This window comes from Castor canadensis, chromosome 15 (genome assembly GCF_047511655.1).
Source record: "Castor canadensis chromosome 15, mCasCan1.hap1v2, whole genome shotgun sequence".
NCBI lineage: Eukaryota > Metazoa > Chordata > Mammalia > Rodentia > Castoridae > Castor > Castor canadensis.
In genome coordinates this window covers 28741616-28766421 of record NC_133400.1, presented here as the reverse complement: position 1 = coordinate 28766421, position 24806 = coordinate 28741616, and the positions used below count along the sequence as shown (strand labels likewise).

Below are 24806 nucleotides of genomic sequence, written 5' to 3'. Positions count from 1 at the left end.
GACTTTGCTGTTTACCACAGGTGAGCCACCTCCTTGTTTCCCCACTGCCACAGGTACTCTCGTTACTAGTGTTTTCAGCATTTGTATACCTCCTAAAAGTAGAATTTAGTCCATCCATCTAGCTAATTTGCTCTTTTTTTTTTTGTTTGGTTTTCTGAGACAGTCTCACTATGTAGTCCAAGCTGGCCTCAAACTCATGACCCTCCTGCTTTAGCTTCCTGAGTGCTGGGGTTACAGGTGTATTTTACTTTTTTAATTGGTACCCTAAAGTGTTACTTACTTTTGACCCTTGCCTGAAGCCTTGGCTAATTTTCTACTTTAGATTTTTAGTGTCTGACCCATCTCAATAGTGAAGGTCTATAAGAGTTTTTTGTTATAGTACAGAGTAAGTTGAGGTTTGGAGTAAGATTGTTAGAATTTATTCATTTTTTGAGGGTGGATTGCATATTAAAGTCAAATTCTAAGCTGAAGGAAGAATGGGGAAGACCAAGAAAAACTTCAGTTGCCTTTCATGTTTGGGAATGAAGTTGTAAATAAATCTACCTCTCAACCTCATGTGCACCATTTGTTAACTATTAATGATATTTCTTTTTAAGTTTTTTGGAGGAGGTTTACTGGAGCAACAAATGTATTGCAGAGCCTTTCAGGTGGTTAAGTTTTTTGCTCAGAGATAGGAAGAGAATGGAACCTCAAGCCTCATCTCTGTTCTCTGTATTAATTTTCATTTCCTTCCACATTCCCTCATGTCTGCGTACCTTTGGCAACTAGAAACAAGCTTTTGGTCAATGGTTCTAAAGTATAGCGTCCAGACCAGCAGCATCAATATTCCTGGAGTCTTGTTAGAAATTCTCAGGCCCCAGACTGAATTTACATTATCCCTGGGGTGGGATGCACAGCATGTGTTTTTTTAACAAGTGCTCCAGTTTGAGACCCATTGGGTTACATAATAGCACAGAAGTATAGTATAGGTGAACCCTGCTTTTCTTGATTCTCTGGTGACTTGAACTCAGTCCACCTGTGACTAAACCTGGATTTCCCTCCCCCACACACATACACTAAATTGTAGCATCAGGCTACAGAGCAATTTATCTTTGAAGTGTTTGAGTCCATAAAGAATTTATAACCATTTTTGTTTTTATTTCTGCTTCATTTAGAACACACTGGTCAAGAAAATGTATGCATGTGTATATTATAATTTGTTAGTTTTATTTTTTTTCACTGTGTAGGTATTGAATCTGATAGTGAGGCTGTAGTTCAAAATATATTGCCTAAAAAGCAATCCAGACAGGATTGCTGTTCCCTAGATTTGTGTTCTGACGCAGTTGATGATTGAAGGTTCCGGACAAGGAGTTGAGAGTTCACACCAGACCAGGAGTTAAAAGTAAAGCAAGCACTAAGGATAGCAAAGCACCCTAGCAGGTAGGACTTAGTGAAAGAGCTAAAGATGACTGAAGTTCATGAGATTATATAGAGGCCAATTTAGGTACCCCTCCGCGCTCTGCCTTTGACACTGTGGCTGTAAATTGACTAATAGACTTTTGGTCAAGCCTGACCATCTAATTTCTCTCCATCCTTAAGAGACTGAACATTCCAAAAGGATCTGGTTAATCCATCCTGTCCTTGAGCTTATCACCCCTTTTTTGTTTATCTTGGGAAAGTTTGCTGTGTTACTCTCCTTTAGTGGTCTATATTTCATCCCTTTAGACATCTGCCTTTAGGAATGTTTTATCTTTTTTCCTGTATCTAGGAAGAAAAACTGCTGTGCTTCAGTACCTGTGTGTGAGCTGGTTTCACAGTCTCCCTAAATGTTTTGCTTTTAAGTATGCCTTCCTATCTCCTTTATCTAAAACAAAGTTACTTCTGTCATTCATCCCTTTACATCTCCAGGGTTATTTCTGTTGTTTGTTCCTGGGACATTTCTGCCATTTTATTTCCCCTCACATTTGTCCCCTTACAAGACCCAGAGGAGAATAAAAAAGAGAGAGACATAGGAAAGGGATGTGGGGGATTAATAATCCCATTTTGATTAATCATCATTATCTTCTCTGATTGTTGTGAGTGGATGTGCTGTTGCTTCTGCAAATGTTAATAATTCATGGATGTACTATGCCAAAAGGAGGCCTTAAATCTGGTCTCTCAGCAGATTAAATACACCGTCTGCCATCAGTAAGAGCCAGGAGAGATGAAAGATGGACTTGTTGTTTTTATTCATTAACCTGATTTCCTCTGCCTTTCTCCCAGCTCTTTTTCTTATTTAGTTTACCTTGCATTTGTTTCTCCCTGTCTCTTCCCCTCCTCCCCCCATTAAATGAATGCTGGGGATCTTGGGTTTATTGTTAATAACATTAAATTTTACTTTTCCTTAGCTGCTAGTTACAACAGATGCCATGAGAGAAAGCAGAGACAGAATGAAGTATTTCATTGGAAATGTCTAAATCAGTTTGCATATTTGAAAAATATATTAAAATGTGCAGCCTGTATTTTAGAAATCATATTTTTGAAATGGCTTCTCTTTGCTTTGAAGAATAATCCTGTTTTATAGTAGTTGAAGATCTATGAAGTATTCTTGCTTCATTAAGTCTGGGGCATTTTTCCGCTTTAACAATGAGGAAACTGAGGCATGAGCTAATGACTTGTGTGTAGTTATCTAGTACCCATTTGTTCTGACTCCTCCTTCAGTATGTGTTCCATGAAACTTATCTCTTGCTTTAGAAATCATATGTAGGTATCTTTTTGGTGCACTTCACCAGATTAAGTTCTAATAATATATAGGTAGCTTCACAGAAATGCCTCACTGGGTGAAATTCTAAATACTAATCTGCCAAGAAGTACTGCAGTCTGAAAAGTCTGCACAGCGTATGGTGCAGTGAACAATGCAGTGTCTGTAGTTGTGTAGACATTTCTAGAACTTCTGAATAACAACTTTCTATAACTTACCAGCTAATCACTTAGGGTGAGCACTTCACCTTTGCATGCTGCTTTATGAAGTACCCTAAGTGAGTAATCTTTTTTACATTTCCTGTGTTTTAGGGTAACTGAGGGATTGGCAATTTAATAATGCTCTGGTATTGCCTTGGAATTGAGATGGCAAAGTAGTAGAACTGGAAACATTTGGTCTTCTCTGTTTGCTGAAAGAAGCATGCTAATTAAACAAGACCATTGTTTTTAAAACCATTTTCTTTGTGGCCCTGTAGAAGGCTGGTGGATAGAACAGTGCAGGGAAAGCAGATTTTAAAAATCAGCCTTTAAAAAAACTTAAAAGAATTGCAGATGCTCGTGTCCCATTTTAGAGATGAGGGCACAGTACAGGAATAGAAACCTCACAGTATTTTATAGGGTAATGTAAGTTCTTGGGGCCTAGCCAAGACTGTGCCCTCCCCTGCTGTGGTTGTCTGTCCTGCCTCTGGTGGGCCAGGGAAGGCAAGGGGCTACTCTCCCATCCCTTCATGTCATTATTGTTTTAGATTTCCAGTTATGGTGTTATTTTTCTGGTTATTTTCTTTTCTGGTTGTTTTTTTCATAAGATCTACTTACTTGAATGTAATTTTATTGTATCTTGATGTCAGATTTTACTTATTACTTTGAGGAATGCAGTGTTTGATTTTATCATAAGGATTAAGAAGCAAATAAAAGCCCATCTGTATGTTTTCTTCAGAGAAAAATTTCAGGAACCTGTATTTTGTGTATGTAAGTAAACGTGAAATTCTGGCCTCAAAATAAATAGTTCTTTTTTTCCTCATTTAAATTGTCAAAGGTTGGGTAATTTTAGAAATCCCTTCTTTTATTGATGAGTCTTTTATTTATTTTTACCAGTATCTGGCTTCATCAATGTTTTCAGCTAATTAGCAGAAATAAATATGTACAATAAAAAGTTTACATGAAAATTAAGATGTTAGTGTTTCTCCTGTAAAAATAGGAGTAACAATATAATGAATCCTGCTTTAATAAGCAAATTCAAACTCTGAATATCTGAATTTATAAAAGAAATCTTAGGATGATGTTTGGCTTTAGTATTCCTTCACATAACAGCTTCCCTACTGAACTTAAAATAGATTTTGTTTAAAAGAATTCTATTTACAATCAAGCTGGCAAGAAATTACCTCTACAAGGAAAACTATAAACTTCTGAAGAAAGAGGTTGAGGAAGACTATAGAAAGTGGAGAGATCTCCCATGCTCATGGATTGGTAGAATCAACATAGTAAAAATGTCTATACTCCCAAAAGTAATCTACATGTTTATTCAATTCCCATCAAAATTCCAATGACATTCATTAAAGAGATTGAAAAATCTACCATTAAATTTATATGGAAACACAAGAGGCCACGAATAGCCAAGGCAATACTCAGTCAAAAGAGCAATGCTGGAGGTATCACGATACCCGACTTCAAACTATATTACAAAGCAATAACAATAAAAACAACATGGTACTGGCACAAAAACAGACATGAAGACCAGTGGAATAGAATAGAGGACCCGGATATGAAGCCACACAACTATAGCCAACTTATCTTTGACAAAGGCTCTAAAAATATACGATGGAGAAAAGACAGCCTCTTCAACAAAAACTGCTGGGAAAACTGGTTAGCAGTCTGCAAAAAACTGAAACTAGATCCATGTATATCACCCTATCCCAATATTAACTCAAAATGGATCAAAGATTTTAATATCAGAGCCCAAACTCTAAAGTTGATACAGGAAAGAGTAGGAAATACTCTGGAATTAGTAGGTATAGGTAAGAACTTTCTCAATGGAACCCCAGCAGCACAGCAACTAAGAGATAGCATAGATAAATGGGACCTCATAAAACTAAAAGGCTTCTGCTCAACAAAAGAAATGTTCTCTAAACTGAAGAGAACACCCACAGAGTGGGAGAAAATATTTGCCAACTACACATCAGACAAAGGACTGATAACCAGAATATATAGGGAACTTAAAAAACTAAATTCTCCCAAAATTAATGAGCCAATAAAGAAATGGGCAAGTGAACTAGACAGAACTTTCTCAAAAGAAGAAATTCAAATGGCCAAAAAACACATGAAAAAATGCCCACCATCTCTAGCAATACAGGATATGCAAATTAAAACCACACTAAGATTCTACCTCACCCCTATTAGAATAGCCATCATTAGCAACACCACTAACAACAGGTGTTGGCGAGGATGCAGGGAAAAAAGGAACCCTCTTACACTGCTGGTGGGAATGTAAACTAGTACAACCACTCTGGAAAAAAATTTGGAGGCTACTTAAAAAGCTAAACATTGATCTACCATATGATCCAGCAATACCAGTCTTGGGGCTATACCCAAAAGACTGTGACACAGGTTACTCCAGAGGCACCTGCACACCCATGTTTATTGCAGCACTATTCACAATAGCCAAGTTATAGAAACAGCCAAGATGCCCCACTACTGATGAATGGATCAAGAAAATGTGGTATTTATACACGATGGAATTTTATGCAGCCATGAAGAAGAATTAAATGTTGTCATTCGCTGGTAAATGGATGGAATTGGAGAACATCATTCTGAGTGAGGTTAGCCTGGCCCAAAAGACCAAAAATCGTATGTTCTCCCTCATATGTGGACATTAGATCAAGGGCAAACACAACAATGGGATTGGACTTTGAGCACATGATAAAAGTGAGAGCACACAAGGGAGGGGTGAGGATAGGTAAGACACCTAAAAAACTATATAGCATTTGTTGCCCTCAATGCAGAGAAACTAAAGCAGATACTTTAAAGCAACTGAGGCCAATAGGAGAAGGGACCAGGAACTGAGAAGGGGACCAGGAACTAGAGAAAAGGTTAGATCAAGAAGAAGCGAGGGGGTGGGGAGGAGAGGGAGGGGACGGGGAGGGAGGCGAAATGACCCAAACATTGTATGCACATATGAATAAAAGAAAATACATCTGTTGTATAATGTACATTGATAACAAAAATTGGCAAACTAGAAGCCATTCTTTTGAAACCAACATTATCCCCCATGTAATTACTTAAAATTTCCTGAAATCTGGGGTTCAAACATGCTCCCAAGCAGTTTTTCTCAGTGCGGTGTCTCATAGTGCTGGGCAAAGAACTCGAAGGAAGCAAGAAAGCCAGGGACTAGACTGGCACCAGAACCTTGGGCCAATCTGGTCCAGGTGACTATGTTATCTTGGCCAGAACCTGAGCTTTTCTTTACCTTATTTTCTTAATCCGTATCACAAAAGAAATGAATTTTCCTTCAAATTTTATAGCTATGAATTTGATGAGTTTTCGTGTACTTTATTATTTCATTTATTTTTTATTGCAGCAGAATGTCCTCACATATTCTGCCAGCTCTTGCCAAAAGTTTCATTTGTTCTCTCTCTCTGAATATTGAAGTCTATTAGATACTGTGTGTGTGTTTGTAAGTGTGGTGGGGTGGGTTGGTGAGGCGAGGGAGAGAGGCAGAGTGGATTGGCTACTGAAAGACAGGGAAAGAGCTCCCATTTTGAGTTTCTCAAACCTGGGCGTCTCCTTAAAGCTTGCGGTGAATTGCTTAAGGGAACGTTTGTGGGGCATATTGCCTCTTCCCATTTTAGGTCTATTAACAACTGCTTTTAGTGGAGGACTACTGACACCTTACTTCTGGAACTCCCTCCACTCTGGTGCATTAAGTTAAAGACCTACCTGGAAACCATTTTTTGGTTGATGGGCATAGCAAAGGCAAAAAGAACCCTGCTCTGGGGTAGCAGGGACACTCAACTTCTCCAAGTAGGGAGAGCTTCTCTTTATTTTCCTGTTGTTTCTTGACCCTTGGGCAAACTAGTGTGAGTATGAGCAAACAAGAATGAATCTTTATTTTACTGCAAAATAAAGACATTGAAAAATTGTCATTTTTTTATTGACTGCCTAAATCTAGTGTTCCTCACTTAAAACAATGTTCAGGATGAAATGTCTGTGATAAATTAGCAAATTCCTTTTTCATTCTCAGCTGATTTGTAAGGACAAATGAGCTGTGAATGCCACAGCACTGACTTGGGCCAAGGCCAGGTCCTTCTCATTTTCCCTGAACGTCCATGTCTCCATAAGTGCATAAAAGAAGGAAGCCAACTCTGAGAATTGAATACTGTTAGTAATGATGCTTACTCACACAGAAGAGTTTGGTGTTAGCTAAGAACCACCTCAGCATCTATCTCATCCCCTCAGACTGGAATTTTCTCAGGAAACTGAAGGGATTTGAAAGTACAAACAACGTACAAAAGTAATGTTTAGCTCCCCTTAAAGTAATCATCTGCATCTACCTTGGTGGGGCGTAGTGAACCGTAAAAAATCAGTGGAAGGTCTGGGAATATAGCTCAGTGGCAGAGGATTTGTCAGGCATGTGCAAGGCCCTGGACTCAAACCTTCCCCCCCATAAAAATCATTGGTGTGGTTTTGTTAAGTGCCCATAAAAGCACTATGATAATTACTGAAGATAATTACAATATAAATCCTGGATACTGAGTTCTAGAAACACCTTGTCTTCTGTCTAGAGAGCCAATGCTTAACATTCCTGCAACAGAATCAAGCTGTCCAGTTGAATGGGAGTGATATGAGATTCTAAATGCCTTGGGAGTTCAGAGGAGACAAAATGGGTAATGATGAGTCAGTTGTGGACAAAAGGTGAAAGAGGAGAATATGAGAGTAAATAACCTGACCAATGCTAGGGAGATAAGATCAAAAGTTATATGCTAAGAAGTAAATCTGTAGTTGTGGGGGCGCAGATGTGGATGGAGCAGCTTCCAAGTAGTAGAGTGTAGGCAGCAGGTGCTGCTTAAAAGTTTGTGAGAGGTAAACCTTAAGAAGGGAGGGTGGTGGTGGTAAGGAATATGGAAGTTGGCTTGGCCAGTGGAAAGATACCTGCTGACTTGTTCTTCAGAAGTAATTGTAATAATCCAACCACAAGGTGATGGCTGAGAAAACAGAGCAGAAAAGATGAGAGCCACTTGGAATAAAACATCTGCTATGTTTGGTAGATGTTTTACTTGGTGTCTGATGGGTTTAAGATGTTCCAGAATAACATAGGGTTTGGAACAAGAAGGATTAGTGCTTTCCATCCAGGGCGAAATTAGGAAGATTAAGTAGATGGAGTGTTAAGATTTCACTTAATTTTTTGATGTTTTAGTAAAATGTTACTATGGAAATACTCCCTGAAGCATTTAAAGACAGGGTAAGAAGCTGTTCAGAAAACAGTTCTGACAGAATTTTCTAGAGCCACTGGCATATAGGTAAGACTTGTGATAGTAAAGTGAATGTGTGGAGGGGGAAATGCATGTAGCAGGGGAAAAAAGTCTAAAGTCTCAGTAAGGAGAGAAGAACCAGGAGGAGGTCTGGCTGGAGGAGGTGTGTGGCTGTTGAAGGTTGCAAGTAATTGCCCAACTTCATATGGCTTATCATTCTTTACTCTTTAAGTGTTTACTAGCTGGGCATGGTGGTACATACCTGTAATCCCTGCACTCACCTGCAGTTCCAGTACTCGGGAGGTTGAGGGAGATGGATGTTGAATTCAAGGCCAGCCTGGGTTACATAGTGAGACCCTGTCTCCAAGGTGGGGGGAGCACATACTTACCAGTAATGTTATTGGATCTTTCCAGAGCTCAGTGAACTTGGCAGAAGAACAGAGCCCACCATGGATCTGTTTGATTTCTGGGTAAAGTTATGCATATGGTCAGTATATTTGTAAAGCTTTGTAGTTATTTACTTGGGTATGATTTTATCTGGCAATTATAATTCTTCTTGAGCCATTCTTTTTTCTATTCTATAATTTTGTCTGTATTATCCCTTATGTTAATAAGTGCTGGGCATGTAAGTTTTCTGTTCTTCCCTCTGCTTTAATTTTTGGTGTTTAAGGGTATGTAAGGTCAAAACACAAATGTAAACAATGGATTGCCCTATAGACGTTTAGGAGTGCATCAGTTTATGTTCTATTAAGTGAAAACAAAGGAGAAGCACCTCCTTTGTAAAGCCTCTTCTTTCCAGTGTTTTTATGATCTCCACATCCAGGCCTCTAGTCTAAAGGAAAGTTAGTCACTACTTTGCTCTCAGGTCCTTTGCAGTCAAATGTTCTGCAGCCCTTTGCCTGGTTTCCTTAGGATAATCCTTGATTGGGGGAAGAAAAAGTCTGAGCTGGTTTAGGATTTACTCTGGCATAAAGAAGTATCCTATTAATTTATTTGTTGGCAGTACTAAAGAGGAAAAAAGTCTTTAACAGACCCAGTGAGGTTGGTGGTGGTGGTGTTTGCTTTTTCATAAAGAGGACTTTCTCACTTCTCTCACGTGTCTTCCTCAGGAGCAGATTTTATATCAGTGAAGTGGTTTGACTTTAACCACACTTAGGTCTGGGTTCTTTTTTTTTGTCCCTTCCATCCCCAGGCAGAGACTCCTATTGCTACATATCCGTTATGCTCCAATACAGTATTTATTTGATCAGAAACAAAAGCGTTTGCTTCTTGCACTGGTTCACGGAGAGGTCCCCCAGGATTGTCTTTTGTTCAGTAATTGGAGTATAAGCTGAGCCTGGTTAATTTCAAAGCTACCCCCAACACACATCCCCTCCTTCCTTCCTTGTGCAGTTTCTGAGCTGTTAGTGGTATCTTGTATTGAGTCTGGAACAAAAAAAGCTTAAATTGTTGAATGTTAGCAACAACAACTGTGACATCTGCTATGGCACCAAATAATACTGTTGGTACAGTTAATTTTAAGTTAGGATAAGAAACAAAACTAGAAAGCTCTTCAGCTTTACAGTGCTTCTTAACACATGCACCTCCAAATTATGCATTTGGTGCTATCACAATGAATAAAACAAAGGAAATCATGAGTTGATTTTTATGTTAGCAACATAAGTTCTTTCATTGTTATTCACTGTTCAACCAGTAGTATGTTCCTATGTTGATTCTTTTTAGTTTGGTTGAGGTTTTGTTTGTTTTTATAAGGCAGAAATGTTGGAGATATCTCAACTCTGGGCATTTAATTGATGAAAGTTCTGATGTAAGAAATATAATTTAATTACATTGTTTTTCTTCTAAAGCAACAAAGTCTGTACCTTGGTTCTGTTTCTTAAAAGACAAAAATGATAATGGTAGATGAAACAACCCAAGCAGTCAAATTCTAGATGCTAAATGCCAAGTTAATATTTGTATAAAAACACATTATGAAATTGGCAAGAACATTTTTCAGGTTCTTAGTATAGGCGTTGGTTTTGCAACCAACAGATTGCAGTCCTAGGCTTTGTAGGTTTTGCTTTTGAAGAGGGAATGGTCTTTCCTAGGTTTTCCTTTGCAGTTTGCACCATGATGATAGCTTGCTACCTGACGCTTGACTTTAGTCATCTGGTGCCGGATCTTAGTGTAGTTTCATCTTTTACAAGCTTTCTTGTAATTGCACAGTTGTTTGCTGCATTGAATTTCCTTTTATGACAATGAAAAACGTGTTAGTATTTTAATGTAATCTTTAGATTTTAGGTTATATGTTAAAACATGGAGTAAAAAAATGCCTTTCTGAGGAGCACCTTTAAAAACCATTGTGGTAGAATGGGAATATTCATTACTTACACATAATACATTTTTCTCCCTAAATGTTATACAAAGAAGTGACAGTGGAGCTGAGCATATGTTAATAAAAGGTCTGCATTTTCCTGTGTCACTGACAGTTTCATTGGCTGTATATCCCTGAAATGCAAATAACCTCTGTTCTGTTCAAAGCTATAATTAATCTGAATAGTTATTTAAATAGTGTCAAAATCTTTAACTACTAAGAGGCCAAACATTTAAGATGGTGAATTTGCTGTTCTGTTTGAAGGACAGTACAGTTACAATTGATAAGGGCACAGTGATCTGAGATGTTTCTATATGTTGAATCTACACATTTTTGTGGACTAAAATGGCAGAATCTGCTGCTGTATAAAATCTTTTAACTACCATTTATTTTAGCATTGTGGCATGTGCAAATTCCTGCTGCTCAGCTAAGGGACCAGCTTCACAACTGGTGTTACAATCTGTGACCACAGCACTGCATCACAATGCAGCAAATGCATTTTCCACATTAACCAAACATGACAGCTGAAGCAATTATTAACCATGCAAGATGTCGGAAGTCATCAAAAATTCACATCAGAGTAATTGCAGTGGCTTGGAAGGGAGAGTATCATAGCATTCCTTGCCTACATGTTGTCTCCCCCCCTTTTAAATCTTAACTTGGTACATTCCGTTAACAATAAAATTCCCTTCTGTAACCTATAAACTGTTACTCCCATCAGTTTGTGCTTTCAAACTGATAGCTGACTTCTCTGAATTTGTGTGGAGCACCTTGGACGATGGTGCTTTGCTCCGAGGACTGCTCCTCTCCCTTTTAAGGGAACTCTGCAATCTCATTGTCTAATTGTACTCTTTAGTGAGTACAATTATCAGCACTTGCAAAAGGGTCTTTCTTTTCCTTTTTATTTTTTCCCTTTCCCCTCTCTTTTTCTTTCCCTCCTACCACCCCACCCCTCGATTCAGGCAGTTTGGGGTAGGAAAAACTTGAGCCCTGGTTTCCATAGAACTCATTCCACATAGAAGGCATGGAAGAGCTGCAGTGACCGACAGCATCAACTCCTTAAATTTGAGAGCTGCAGGTAGGATTGTCTGTGTTTTGTAAAGAAATTAAGATAAATGCACCCTTAAATAGAGTTGACAGCTTGTTGTAGTACCTATAAAAGGCAAGATCTTGGTTTGTTTAAAATTTTTAGATAAATTTGGAAGCAATTAACTAATTTGATAGAGAATGTACTTGATTTTTCTGTGAGTTTTTCAGATTTGCACCTTGCCATTCTAATGGTTTTCTTAAAAACAAAAAATTATTGGGTGGGGCAGAGGTATTTGCCTAAAGATTCAAATAGTTAGATTTTTGCGAACTTTGTCTTTAAGTAGCAAATAGTATGGACTTTCTTTAGGATTTTTAAAAGAGATGTGAAGTACAGGATTCTTGGAGGATATGAAATATGAAAATAGAATTCCTTTGCTAAAATCAGATCCTTATTTGGAATTATAGGTGTGTCTGTCTGTCTGTCTGTATGCGCACTACCATTCCAAGGAATCCAGTCATTTATATTGGATGATTAGGGAAAAATTACTATTAGAGATATTTGTAATTATCTCACAGGAAATGTTTTAGCATAAGGCTTTAAATGAGAAGAATTAAATAGTAATACATGTGGGTTCTTAAGCATTATCAATTGTTGGCAATTTAAATTAAGGTAGTTACCTTTTATTTCTTAAATTCAACCTCAGAAGAGTATGAGTTTTTAAAATATATTTCAGATTTTTGTGATTTGTGTAATTAAAATGAAAACTTTTTAAGTAATATAAACATCTAGAGAATAGTAAGATAATGTCTATAAATAACACTTAATATCTTGATTAATATCAGCTAAAATGCTTTTAATTCAACATTAAAAAGCAGTTTGTGTGTTGTCTTCCCTTAAAAACAAAAACAAAAACAAGATGATGATGTCCTGTTTGTTATCCCAAAGAATAGGGACGTGGACTTCTTTTTGAAGCTCAGACTTGGAAATTGCTCACCTAGTTGAGGGATTTGGTTCCCTTCATAGGTGCTGGAGGACTTTTCTTTACTCTTAACAATAGGAAGCCTTGAGGAGCTGTCAAGTAGGGAATGGAGGAGAGCTGCTCAGGAAGGGAGAGGAACTGGAAGAATTTGGGTTCCTTTCAGTACCGGAGGTCTGGATTTACCCATGACTAAGATTTCCTTTAAAACTCTGACCCAGTGCTGCACTGCAAATAATTGATTTCTGAGATGAGACAATGAGCTGTGGTTTGCATTTTGTAAAGATGGAGGAAACCTCTAACACTGACCCTGTGTATGGGAGATGACTCAATTATCCGTGCCTTGGTACAGTTGCAAATTATTTTCCTTTGTCTGAAGTGGGTGGATGCCAGCACCTTCATCAGAGCTCCTTAATTTAATGTATGGAAAATGTCTTATCCACCATTTTTAACAATTAGCTGTATCATGGGCGAGGTGACTGGATTCTGAAGGCAGCTGCAGGGCCATTTCATTTACATTAGGTTCTATGACACAGAAGCTTTGTTACTATAAAACTAAGAATGATTTTGCACACTGTATAAAGGAGTTATTTAGGAGGGTGGAGAACATTCCCAGAAAGAAAATGGAATCCTTTTGTCTACAGTAAGTATTTCTAATATAACAGTGAGAAGTTGAAAATTTATCTTTAGTTGAATGGGTAAAATAGACTTTTAAATGAATGCTGCAAGTATGAAAGGTATAACACAGAGACTTTTGAATGTTTTTTTTTTTAAAGATATATGTTAAAAATAGATGTGATACATCTTTGAAATAGGGGCTTCGTGAGTAATTTTAGCAAATGATTTTAATTAGTTCATTAATAAGTTAATGAGAGGTATGAATTTATCACTAGTCATAGATAGAAATGGCACTTGAGAGAAAAAAGAAATCTAAATATGGTAAATTTAAGAATTTAAGCTTCTTTTTACTCTTTTAAAAAGCATGTTTTCCATTCCTGAATAAAATTGCTGAATTTCAGTGCTTTTTGTTGTTGTTAAGAAAATTCTTCCATGTTAATGACCTATAAATAGATGACTAAAATACATAAGAAAAAATGTTTTGACGAAATAAAATTTTGTTTCATGTCAATGTATTGAGGCTCTCACTTATGGGGATAACTTTTAGTGCCTTCTGCTTAATTAATAGTTGTGACTTCAAAACTACTCATATAAAACTCTTGTTTGTAAATGTAAGCTTATAAGTCTTGATTCTTTAATTTTATTTGACCCAGCTTATTTCTTTATTCTTTTATGCTCTTGCTAAGAGGAAACAAGTGGATTTTAACTTTGATTTGTATATTTATCTTTTAAATACTGAAGAATTTTTATCTTTCAAATCCTGAAGAATTGGTAGCAAATGTATTTGACAGTAAACCATGCCATGAAGAATTTGCTCAAAATATATTAGTAGTTGTTTCAGGAGTTGAATCTTCACAGAACTGGATATTTGAGAATCCTTTTAACTTGATATCAGATTTTTAACCCCAACTCTTCTAGATCTTTTTGTGCTAGCTGTTGTTCATCCTGGTCACTGAGTGCTGTTTTCTATAATTAATTGATGTTTGAAACTAGGGAGAGAACAATTTTCTTCACATCAACCTTTGCATTGCAATTGGAAGAATCAGTTGTTCTAAGCCCTGGTTGTAGACCTACAAAGATTCTGTAAGAATCTGTGATACATAAGAACCTAGACATCAGTGTAGTTTTTTAGTCTTAGGGAGGCTTCATTTAATGTGTTAATTATTTAGATATGTGATAGAATGCAAAGGGATTCTTTTCCCTTGAGTTTTAGGACAGTAAATTGAACTCCATTTTAACTGCAGCCTTGCTTACATAAAATGTTGGGTTGTATGGCAGAAGTATCACAAAGCCTTCCTTTGAAAATTTGCCTGAGGATTCTGTTTTGTTTTGTTTTTTCTGTTGCTGCCTTTATAAAAAGCTGTGTACTGAGTACCTTTTTAGGTACCCTGGGAGGTAGCAAACCCCAGTTGCTTCCTATTTTCTTTGCCTCTACCATCGTCTCCTCAAGTTTGGCTGCTGAAAGAGGCTCTCCTTTCTCGTACTTGTAGAGGATTCCTGATTCTCTTCAATCTGGAAACTCTTCAGCTTTCACATGAAATTTTAGCTTGCGTGTTAGTAAAGTGTCAGGAACTAGTTCTTTTTGTGACAAAAAATATATTTGTATCAAGCCTTTGATGTGACAGTACCATCATGTAGGTAAGAAGCATGTCAGCTAGCCCAGTGGCACTAAGATGGCAGTGAGGAAGGAGTAAAATGGCGTCACCAGGAGCAATGTGATGTGAGGTAGACTGCATGAGTTATATTTTCCTTCAGTCCAGTGTGAAGACACCTTTAGTAGCACTGCCTTGCCAACTCACAGTTACTTTTTATTGTTAGAAGATAGAAGTTTTGAGGTTTTCCTGAAGACTCAGTTGGCACTTATATCTCAGTGACTTCATATGTCACTTTTAAGAAATTGCATTAATACTTCTGAATTTCCTTGTTTTTATTTTTCTTCTTATTTAATATAGAAGCCTACTCCTTCCAATATAGGATGGATTCTTAGAAAATGAAGAACAATTTGCTTTCTCTTTATGGCAAGGTAAAATTAGCATTCTTATGAAAATATGTTTGTTTCTGGTTTTCATTCTAGCTCTTTGTGGGTTTTGGTTATTTTGCTTGAACCATGGCTCCAGTTATTTTGTATATAAAATAGATATGTTGCTGCCTTCAAAAACAAAGCTTATAATATTTCTTTTGTGGCTCAAGGCATAGATTGTTTTGCAAATAATCTGTAGTCAGAGTGATAATGACAATGCTGATTTCTTCCCTGTTCCCATCTGTCATGGAGTTGGAATTTCTAGAGCTGGCCTTAAAGCTTATATGGCACAATTGGCTTATCTTCATTAAGTAAAGCAAGGTTTACTGAAGTTAAATAACTTTCTCAAGGTCCTGTGTTAAAAAGTGGTCAATTCTGTCCTAAATCCAGATCACCTAACTCCTAACTTGTGCTGTTGTGCTGCTGTCTGCATCCAACTCTGCTTCTTTCTCTTTGTGGCTCAGGTAACTGGTGAATCATGGATTGAGCTTTCACCAAAGTGAAAGCAACCTAACTTACAGAGATGTTCCTTTTCAACTATGCCATCAATGACTTACTGAGCTGTGCTTGGAGTCCTCTTGGGCTTGTATTGAGGATGATATGCATTTATAAATTTATCATTTATAAATAAATATCTAATAATAAGGTCTCTCCTGCAAGTCAAGCTTTTATGTCCATGGTGGTGGTTCAACATGAGGGTGAGGTTCTTTTTCCTAGGCTAGTCAGTGTCTTCCCCTCCATAGCCTACTACTGTGAGCAAGGATGGAGCTGGGCTTTCTGAAGAGCGTCTCAGCAAATCACTCCTTTAACTGTAGGTATGAGAGACCCCACAGTGCAAGGCTGCCCCTTCTGTGGAAGAAGTACAAGGATTTAGCTCCCTGTCTGTTTCAGGCGATTTGTAGTTGAAAAATGGTCTTCTCCCCTCTCCTGTTGCTTGTATTTGCCACTCGACCTAAGCACTGATTGGTTCCTGTTTTCTTACCTGAGGTGACAGTGGTACATTCTACAGTATTCCTCAGCACCAAGGTAAAGTCAAACATTTCCAACTTAATTGAGGTTTTAGAAAGAGTGTGAAATCACAAGTAACGTTAGCAACAGAGGACCTTGGAAAAAATTCATTTAAGACAATGTGAAGTTATAAAAGGGAAAATCTCTTGTTTGTTTTAATAGTCTCCAAACAAATTTTTGTTTGTTCATTTTATTTATTTATTTATTTATTTATTTATTTATTGGTGGCACTGGGGTTTCAACTCAGGGTCTCATACTTGCTAGGCAGGTGCTCTTACCACCTGAGCCATTCCACCAGCCCAACCAAACATTTAAAAAAAAAAAGAATTTTAGTAAGGAGAAACTGCTGCAAAACCAGATTTCCCTTTTCTGTGACAGCTGTGATGATTGGTGTTCCAGTACCTTCAGCATAAGCATTGCTGAATAGCAGGAGGAGCCGTGAGTTTTGACTGTAGTGTAAATGACTGACACCGTATACCAGCAGGGAATTAATACAGGTGTGGCTCGCAAACACTGTCCTAACAGCATGCTTTGTGCTTGCTAAGTAGTGAGGCTTAATCTTGTGCACTGAGGACAACTAACCTGGCCAAGGCTGCTGGCTCCCATCTGACTGGTTCAGAGACACACCCTCTGCTCTCCTTTCCTTCTCATAGCCTCCAAATCTTGCTTGTGTTTCCTTTTTCCAGAGGAAAAAGACACTGGATCTGACAAAGCTGAGGATCTCTGTGTTTTGTGTTCATAATACAGGATTGCTTTCTGGGCTCTTTGAGGGTGGGGTTAGGGGGCATTATAGGGGGCATTGGAAATGATGATGGCCATGCTAAAGGCCATTATAGATGTATTTCCATTGTATATGGTAGTACAGATTTAGTACCCAGAGTTCTTTGGACGTGGACTAATGCATCTCCAAGATGGACATATTGAAACATTTTTATTATACCTTAATGAATCTCCTTATCTTTCCCTTACCTACAGTGACTCGGATTCATATTTTTTTAGATCTGTTCATACCTTTGGGTGGGAGAGGGCTCTGTGGCTACTCTTTAAAGCCAGTCATACTTTGGCACACTGTTAATATTCTTTCCATTTGCAAAGCAAGGTTGAAAAAGTTCTTTCTTAAGAATCCTTCCTTTGTTTCTCTGGCATTTTAGCCCTAGCAAGCGTACCAGGTTTGAGGGCACGATTGGAAGGAGAAAAAAATGCTCAGACTTGCTCTTGCTTTCTCTCCTGGGACTGCCTCAGCAGTCAGAGTAGTTGACTGGCTGCCCTCCTCTCTTGACATCTGTCACTTCAGCTCCCCCCTTTCTCACAATGAGTGGGGAGGGGATGGTTGGCAGAGGCTCTGCTACCACAGCTTAGTATCTCCTGCAGCATCATGGCCCCTTTCACCAGGATTCCAGCTCTGGCTTGTTTTTCTACAGGTGGTGAAGTAGCAACACTGAACAACTTACATTCCTCTCCACAGCTCTTTTGTGACCAGCAAAGAAAAGTGGCTTATCCAATCTGGAAAGGGAATAGCAGGGCTTTGCTGGATTTGGGAAGAGAAAGGATTCTACTGAAAAGCATTATTTTATCCAAAGTGTCTATGGCTGCTATTTATTATTTTGCTCATCTATATTATGTCCTTAGGATTTGCACTCCTCCATGTGGATTCTCCAGAGCCTTTTAATAACTGATATAGACAAACTGTTTTCTGTTCCTGGATGGTGAGAGAGAGAGAGAGAGAGAGAGAGAGAGAGAGAGAGAGAGAGAGAGATTGATTGAATGCTCAGGTAGATCTGACTTTACAGCAATAACATAGAGATTTAAATGGCCCTCACTACTACTTAAAAAGCTGGACATCGATCTACCATTTGATCCAGCAATACCACTCTTGGGGATATACCCAAAAGACTGTTACTCCAGAGGCACCTGCACATCCATGTTTATTGCGGCACTATTCACAATAGCCAAGTTATGGAAACAGCCAAGATGCCCCAGCACCGACGAATGGATTAAGAAAATGTGGTATCTATACACAATGGAATTCTATGCAGCCATGAAGAAGAACGAAATGTTATCATTCGCTGGTAAATGGATGGAACTGGAGAACATCATTCTGAGTGAGGTTAGCCTGGCCCAAAAGACCAAAAATCGTATGTTCTCCCTCATATGTGGACATTAGATCAAGGGCAAACACAACAATGGGATTGGACTATGAGCACATGATAAAAGCGAGAGCACACAAGGGAGGGGTGAGGATAGGTAAGACACCTAAAAAACTAGCTAGCATTTGTTGCCCTTAACGCAGAGAAACTAAAGCAGATACCTTAAAGCAACTGAGGCCAATAGGAAAAGGGGAACAGGTACTAGAGAAAAGGTTAGATCAAAAAGAATTAACCTAGAAGGTAACACCCACGCACAGGAAATCAATGTGAGTCAATGCCCTGTATAGCTATCCTTATTTCAACCAGCAAAACCCCTTGTTCCTTCCTATTATAGCTTATACTCTCTCTACAACAAAATTAGAGATAAGGGCAAAATAGTTTCTGCTGGGTATTGAGGGGGGGAGCGGGAGGAGGTGGAGTGGGTGGTAAGGGAGGGGGTGGGGGCAGGGGGGAGAAATGACCCAAGCCTTGTATGCACATATGAATAATAAAAGAAAAATGAAAAAAAAAATAAATGGCCCTCACTAAGGTGAAGCTCATATATTGACCTTCCTTTTCCAGTGAAGCAACCATATAAGCTGAGCAGTCTCAGCTTGATGCCTTTGTGTAGAATTAGAAAGAGTCATCCAGTACTTATGTGCCTGCACCCGTTGCCACCTAGCCACAGGAATGGCATCCCCATTCTTACTGCTTCTTTCTCCACAGCTTTGCCTTCTGGGTCATGGGGAGCCTCACCTCTGTATTTTCTTTCTTTACCCAATGCTGAAATCTTGAAGTTGGTGATTCTTTCTCTTTTTTTCTTTTTTTTGGATGGATAGCAGGGAGGAATCTGCAAGAGACAGAGGGGGATTTATATTAGTGGTTTTCTTAAAGGCTTTTAACTTTCTCAGAAGACAAAGTGTAGATGGAATAAAATCACTGCTGTGTTGGCCTGCCCTTGAAGGAACCAGGCAAGTCAGCACTGTTAGTTCAAAATGTTGCCTTTGCTGGTCTGGGAGGAGGTACTATATGTTCTTGAGTTTAGAATCTCCTTGTGTACATTATATTCTCTTCAATCTGAGAGTTTGTAGATCATCCGGAAAACCAATTTGAATCAAGTAATCATGAGGTCAAGTAATTTCTTTTGCCTTGATGGACCCAAACCCATCAAATAATTATGTGACATTTCCCCCACTTTTTTTTTTTAAGCCCACTAGTAGAAACCATGTACAAAATGTAACCCAGCATCCTGACAGTGACAGATGGTTTGGTGACTGCACAGTGCCATATTATATTGCCAGGGTCTGCTACCTGTGGCTCCAGAGCTGCCTGTAGCACTGATAGATCTGCTGATCCTGCAAATGGTGGAATTCCAAGGCCACTCTTGCAGTGTCTGCTGCCACCTGCTGAATGAGAGCAGCTAGGCTAATGTATAAATGTGGGGTGAAAAATCATACAACAGCATTCAACATATATTTCAATTGGTAATGTCAGCTCTGCATGCTTAGTACTACTTTCTGCAGGGGTATTTTTGAAGATGTGTGAACAGATGATTTAAAGTATTAAATTTTTTGTAGAAAACAAGCAGTGGGACTTAACTAAATATTTGAGTTGGAGAATAAGCCTGCACTTTATAGTCTGTATTCCATGCAGGAAATTCAGCTTCTCATGGGCCTCGTATACTGACATTTTATATATTCTTGTTTTGTTGCAGTAATAGTGGTCTGATAAAATAACCAAACATGCTATAAAACCTTCTGGAAGTTCCCAAAATCTTGAAAGTGCTTAAATTAAAAACTTTCTCTGTTTATTTATTGGACTTCATCAGTAATGAGCACCTCTGCACTTGAACAATTCCTTGAGGAATTGTCTGTAGTCTCTATAAAAGGGAAGTAATGAAACACCATCCGATAAGCCCAGGGGCTGGCTCTCCGAGTACTGGCAAGATTTCTGTTGTGCTCATATGTAAACAGTATCTTACTTCATCCTTCATCATTTTCCTTATATGGGAGTTTACCTGTGTAAAAATTTCACCTAAAAGGTGGTTTCCGAAGAGGTTACTTAGACATTAGAGAGCTTAAGGGAGCAGGTATTTTACTAAGAATGAGCTGAAGGAAAATAATGGCAGGACTGACAGTCCTGTCTTTGTAGAATGCAGCCTTCTTCATTGCACTAACCAAAGCTCTGATGAGTGCTTTCTGCAATTTTTGTTTCATCTTAGACCAGACCCTTTATTGATTCTCCTTTTTTTTTTCCTTGTATTTTTTGATTTGCCTATTTTTCTTTCTTATTTTGCTTTCCTAGCAGTTGCATATGTCTTGGCAGTTTTGCCAGCCACAATAATTATTTCTTTTTATTTATTTATTTATTTTTAAAATTTTATTATTCATATGTGCATACAAGGCTTGGGTCATTTCTCCCCCCTGCCCCCACCCCCTCCCTTACCACCCACTCTGCCCCCTCCCTCTCCCCCCTACCCCCTCAATTCCCAGCAGAAACTATTTTGCCCTTATTTCTGATTTTGTTGTAGAGAGAGTATAAGCAATAATAGGAAGGAACAAGGGTTTTTGCTGGTTGAGATAAGGATAGCTATACAGGGAGTTGACTCACATTAATTTCCTGTGCATGTGTGTTACCTTCTAGGTTAATTCTTTTTGATCTACCCTTTTCTCTAGTTCCTGGTCCTCTTCTCCTATTGGCCTCAGTTGCTTTTAAGGTATCTGCTTTAGTTTCTCTGCGTTAAGGGCAACAAATGCTAGCTAGTTTTTTAGGTGTCTTACCTATCCTCACCCCTCCCTTGTGTGCTCTCGCTTTTATCATGTGCTCAAAGTCCAATCCCATTGTTGTGTTTGCCCTTGATCTAATGTCCACATATGAGGGAGAACATACGATTTTTGGTCTTTTGGGCCAGACTAACCTCATTCAGAATGATGTTCTCCAGTTCCATCCATTTACCAGCGAATGATAACATTGCGTTCTTCTTCGTGGCTGCATAAAATTCCATTGTGTATAGATACCACATTTTCTTAATCCATTCGTCAGTGGTGGGGCATCTTGGCTGTTTCCATAACTTGGCTATTGTGAATAGTGCTGCAATAAACACGGGTGTGCAGGTGCCTCTGGAGTAACCTGTGTCACATTCTTTGGGTATATCCCCAAGAGTGGAACAAAAATTATTTCTAATGCCATTGCTCGGTTTATGTTAATCTTATTTTGGTTTGGAATGTTAGTCACAGATTTCCTATTAATTTGTATATATCATACATGTTAAACTAGAGAGGACACAGATTTTATAGCACTCACCATGTATTTTTGTGTTGTGTCTGATACCTTTTGGTAAATGTCCAACTTGCTATGGGTGCTTCACTCTGTTTAACAGGGTAGATTGCCAGTTGGTCTGTTGGAGGTAAAAAGGTACAGTCTTTTGCATTTTGAGGGCCATGTAAAATATAGTTTTTCCTTTGTGGAGTGAGCTTAAGACTCTTAAGTACATTATTTATTTATTTTTTGTTTGCTTGTTTATTTATTTAGCAGTCAGGAAATATATATGTTCTTCATTCATTTTAAACTGTTTATGTAACTGTCCAACAAATCACTTATTTATTATAGATGGGAGCAAAGAACTGTGAAAGAATCAGTGAAAGTTCTTCTTTTGTTTGTTTGTTTGTTTGTTTTGCCATTTTTCTTTCCTGGCTAAAGTGAATACTGGAATTTTTCCACAAGAAACCCTTATTTCTGTACTGGAGTTTAAACTCAGGGCTTCATGCTTATAAGGCAGGCATTCTACTGCTTGAGCCATACTGCCAACATTTTGTTCTGGTTATTTTGGAGACAGGGTCTCACTTTTTACTCAGATCACGATCCTCCTATTTTAAGCCTCTCACTGTCTCTGGGTTATAGGTGCATACCATTCTAGCTATTGTTGGAGATGGGATCTCAACAACTCCCTGCACAGGTTGGCCTTGAACTACAATCTTCTTAGTCTCAGCCTCCCAAGTAGTTAGGATTACAGATGTGAGACCAGCACGTGCCCAAGAAACCCTATTTCTTACATTTTTTCCTTTTGGAAAGCAAATAAACTAGGAGAACTTGGCCACTTGGTAAAACTAAACACCCTTTTGCCTACTACCATTTTCTACAGTAGGAATTATATGACACTTGTATTCTGAACCCCAGAGTTAAAGTAATAGTAGTTAAAGTAAGTTTATGCTGGTCATGTAGCTCAGAGAGGGTAGAGCACTTGTCTAGCATATACAAAGTCCTGGGTTTGACTTGTGCCTTCCTCCCTGCCACCAACCCCCTAATGCAACAGAAGAGCAGTTTTATGCCTACTGATTGATTTAAAAGCCACCTTTGGCTTCTGGATCTTTGAGCTGTGACTACATGTTTGGGAAGAGAATCAGCTTATTCCGAAGTTATGTTCTAGGTTATTCTTGGCCAGTGTACATTGCAGAATGGCCTACTTCTTTCAAAGATGGAGCAGTGGCTGGAGATACTGCTTGAGCAGATGCATGGTATTTATTGTTTACAACACTAACAGTAATATTTTAGTATGCTATGGAGTTAACCTCTAGAGCAGTGATTTCAGTCTTTGTGGACTGCGAACCATTGTATGAAATCTGTATGACACACTTTATATGTATGCCAGTAAATATGTATAATTGAAAATAACTTTTTTTTTTGTACTGCTGGGAATTGAACCCAGGCCTCACCTAAGTATATACAATTGAAACAAAAGTTTCACAAAACAGTACTCAGCCATACCACATATCAGTGTCGCATTTTATTCCATTAAAAGTTACTTGATTCATGACTCAGTTATGGATTGTGACCCTTTTTTTTTTTGTGACCCATATTTTTGAAAACCATTGTTCTGAAGGAATGCTGCAATCTTGACTTTTTTTGTACTATTTCTCTATATATGAGGCGGGGGGAGGAATAAATATACAAGCCTAAAATAACTGTCCTGCTTTGATTGCTGTGATAAGAGACAGCATGGTAGTAAAAGGGGCCAGAACATTTGAGTTCTAAGTCTCAGCTTTGCTGCTTATGAACTGGGTCATTTTACATGGAGCCCCACAGTGTCTTAGTTGATAGAAGCTCTGGAAACCCTCTTGTATAGCTTGCTCACCTTTTAAACTTACATTGAGGACATATTTTAAAGAATAATTTAGTTAAGTACTAAAGAGACAATTTACCATTGGATTAAAAGTGAGGGTTAGAACCAGATGTGTATAACTTAATGTCTACCATAAAGTAACCACCATGTTAGTGTTAGTTATAATTATTACAGGTTAAACATCCCTAATCCAAAAATCTGAAATCCAAACTGCTCCAAAATCCAAGATTGTGAGCAATGACCTCATGCTATAAGTGGAAAATTCTACAACTGGCTTCATGTGACAGGTGTCAAAATGCAGATGCATTAAAATATTGTATAAAATTACCTTCAGGCTATGTGTATAAGGTAAATTTGGGTCCCATCCTTAAGATGTCTCATTATAATATATGCAAATATTCCAAAAATCTGAAAAAAATCCAAAATCTGGAGTACTTTTGGTCCTAAGCATTTCAGATGAAGGCTACTCAGTCTGAATTGCTATATGAATTAGAATTCTCTAGGCCTCAGCTTCGTTATCTGTAAAGAAGAATTGATATCTGAAGAAGACAAATTTTAGAATATTTTACTTTTTTCCAGGGCACCATCCTTTTAGAGAAACTTTTCTTTATTTTCTCCACTTAGAGGTTTATTGTTCCTTCAGTTATTTCAGAAATAGTTCTATAAAGTCAGAACTAGGTTCGAATTTTGCCTCTGCCTCTTCCTGGTCCAGAGTCCTTGATCAAGTGAATTAAGTGTTGAAATCTCATTTTTTCACCTGTAAAATGTAGGGGGGAAAGTAGGGTAATCACACCTATACATCCATATTGTTAAAGTTTTAGCAATAATGCCTTTGAATTGCCCAGAGCAGTGTCTATACCTTAATTGCTTCCTGAATGGGAGCTATTCCATGTTATAGAAAACTGGAAACAAAAACACAGCTCAGGGAGCCAGTTAACAGAGAATCTGTTCCAGGACTGTGGCAGCGAGGAGCAGAATACAGTTGGAGAAATCAGTAGTAGTCATCTTACCTAGCAGGCCTGCAGGTAAGATGTATGTAGGGTGTTCTTTTTTGAGTGGGCCAGCAGGTCGGTGGGGGTTATGAGCTACTAAAAAGTGTTTATGGGAAAGCCGAGAGGATATGAATGATAGGGAGTTCTGAGAGTCACAGTTAGACACTGGCATCTCTAAGTGGGAAGTAAATGAGTTATTGGACTTCTTTGTGTCAAGGGGCTTCAGAGTGACAGAGAGGCAGATCATCCTTCACTACCACCCTACCTCTCTAGAGAATCCACTTTCTGGTAAGTTACAAAAGCTCATTTTCAGGGTGAGGGCATGAAGTATGCATTACAGCAGGAGGAGTTGGAAGGAAAAGAATTATGTAGAGAAAGGGA

The 24806-nt window shown here is 38.3% G+C and overlaps 1 protein-coding gene across 3 annotated transcripts in view; it reads left to right on the top strand.

Annotated features, from left to right (window-relative positions):
* Nup93 (nucleoporin 93) overlaps positions 1-24806 on the top strand; it is a 112465-nt gene that overhangs the window by 40924 nt on the left and 46735 nt on the right. Inside the window, exon 1 of one of the 3 annotated variants that reach the window (XM_074055969.1) lies at positions 11053-11614. The exons of 1 other annotated variant lie outside the window; for it this stretch is intronic. The gene's annotated coding sequence lies outside the window, so the exon portion shown is untranslated. Of the gene's footprint in view, positions 1-11052; positions 11615-12439; positions 13186-24806 lie in introns of those variants that run through there. One more of the 3 variants, XM_074055970.1, reaches the window with a different exon arrangement.